Raw genomic sequence first — 2,419 nt, forward strand, 5'->3', positions numbered from 1 at the left:
CATAGAAAGCTGTGTGTTTTCTCTGTATTATTATAGAGTCTTTACCTTTCAATATAAAGCACCTCATTGTGTTTTGTGTGCTTTATTAATAAAATTGAATTAAATTCTTTATATCCTGTTTTTAAATATATGGATAGTTGCATAAATAAACCTGAGGTTAATGCAAGTTTTCGGTTGGATTTTTTTCCTTGGCATGAGGGGATTCATTGTAGTTCTTTTCCATTAGAGAGAAAGCTGATGTTTCCAGAACTGCACAATTCAATAATCAGATGAATAAAAGCACTAGAAGCCAAGGGAAAACAATATCAATCATATTTTAGATTCAAGAGAATCTTTTAACAGCTTCATAATTTTAGTCTGTGAGCGTTGGACTAATACAGAAAAAGCAGAGTTTTATATTTGAAGTATTGATTCAGCCCAGGAGGTCCGATTAAACAGACCTTACAGGAAAACTGAACCAGGGGCAAACGCTCACTTCTTTAGACACACCTTGACCCCTTTTGCCTTCAGAGGTGCCTTAATTCTGTGTGGCATTAATTCGACAAGGTGCTGGAAACATTTCCTGAAGAAAACCACCCACAGTCACTTAAATCACCCATTCTGATGCCCAGTTTAATTGTGCGCCTCTGCCTCGGACCCCCTTACATGATCATGTAGTGTTTATGTGTATGAAGCATTAAAAATAGGGACACAGCTGTGAAACTCTACAGTGCAACCACCAAGTCAAAGACCACACCGTAAATTTTACATTAGTTTTTATTGGTCAGGTTTTCCAGCTACCTTCCCTTTATCAGATATCTAAAATTGATTTATGTCTTTAAGATATGTTTTATATTCGTACAACACTGATGAAATAAGAATTACCAATGCATATTGCACAACATCAGACAGTGAACCAGCTTTGTGGAGCGCAGACATGAAAACTGCAACGAGGTCAAATGATGGGTGGAAACCAGCACCAGAAACTACAGGTGCAACTAAAAGTTCAGCCTCAGAGTCATCCATAGACGCTCTGCAGTGGACGGACAGGCGTAACTTTCAGGTGTGCAAAATGAAGCCAGTGCGAGTCTTAAACCTGCCAGCAGGAGGCATCTCCTCCGGCCATAAGTCTGTGTGTATGAAACGTCATCCTTTGGCTCCATTGGTCTTTGAATTTGTTAAACTTTTTAAATACAAGTTTATTATCTCAGTTAAAAGCTTGAAGTCATATTGAATGCAACGTGAGAGCTGAGAGATGAAAAGGCTGTGAATGCTTTGCAGACAAACAACACTTTACTTGAAGTTAATGGCAAAGCACGGCGCGTCATTTCTAAACGCAGGTTTCACTCCAGCCATGTTTGCAAGCCTATAAAGCTAAAGATAGAGTGGGACCTCCGTGTTTATTAACCCGATAGTTCTCCTGTTGTTTTAAAATTCACATTTAAATCTCATGACACGTTCAGAAAAGATTCTGTTGAATTGTAAGTTTTTCAATCACTTTATGTTGATTTTTTTTGTCACATTTTTAATTCATTTTTAATGCTGTTTTTTTAATCCTTGCCCCTATAAATATAGTTTTACTTACTTAATTACTTTTTTTAAGTAAAGACCTGAATACATCCTTCAGCCCTGGTTTTAAGTGTGTTTTCTGAGTAGCCAAGACGTTTCCGTTTTAATGACGATTTCATCCTTTCGGCTCTTTACTGTCCATTTTTTGAGCTCCCTAAAGTGAAATGATGCAATGCACTGAAGTGTAAATCCCAGTTATCACAGCTCATTAATAACACAAAAGACACAGCAGGACTCGCGCAAAACAATTTAATTACAGATCTGTGAATATTCAATTCCCAGTCACATTTCATGAGGGATGAGGTTTCCCAGAAATAAAAATCGCAAATAAATAGCGAGCTCTTTATTATTGTGGTTAATGAGCCCATAATTAAATGTTAAACAGGATTTAAACATAAACATTCACACGAGTTTAAATAGCTTTACTTTTTAATTAAATGTCACACAAGGACTCGACTGCACCCCAAGACACAGGTAGCAAAAATAAAACACTGAATGCTAAAATTTAAATATCGGATTAGAAAAAGAAAAAAGAGAGAAGTTCACCCACAGCTGTGAACTGCAGTCACCTCCCGGCCGCTCAGGCTTGCGCACGCTGGCTAAGACGGTAACGCGACACTCCGGTCATCCATGTTGCACGGTGACAGACCAGCACATGTGCAAATCTGAGTGTGCAGTGACAACAAAGTTGACAGGAACATGAAAACTCTCAGTGCTAAATATACACCGCAGCTGAGTTGCTCACACTTTAATTTCCCGCTCAACCATAAATCGATGGTTTTTCAACGTGATTGTTGTCACCTTGTCAACTATAAATAGATCAACAATCAACGATGACAGAACAACAGTGAATCAATGTTATTTCAATGTC

This window comes from Pundamilia nyererei, unplaced genomic scaffold, assembly GCF_000239375.1.
Source record: "Pundamilia nyererei isolate P.nyererei 1_Seehausen unplaced genomic scaffold, PunNye1.0 scaffold00303, whole genome shotgun sequence".
Lineage (NCBI taxonomy): Eukaryota > Metazoa > Chordata > Actinopteri > Cichliformes > Cichlidae > Pundamilia > Pundamilia nyererei.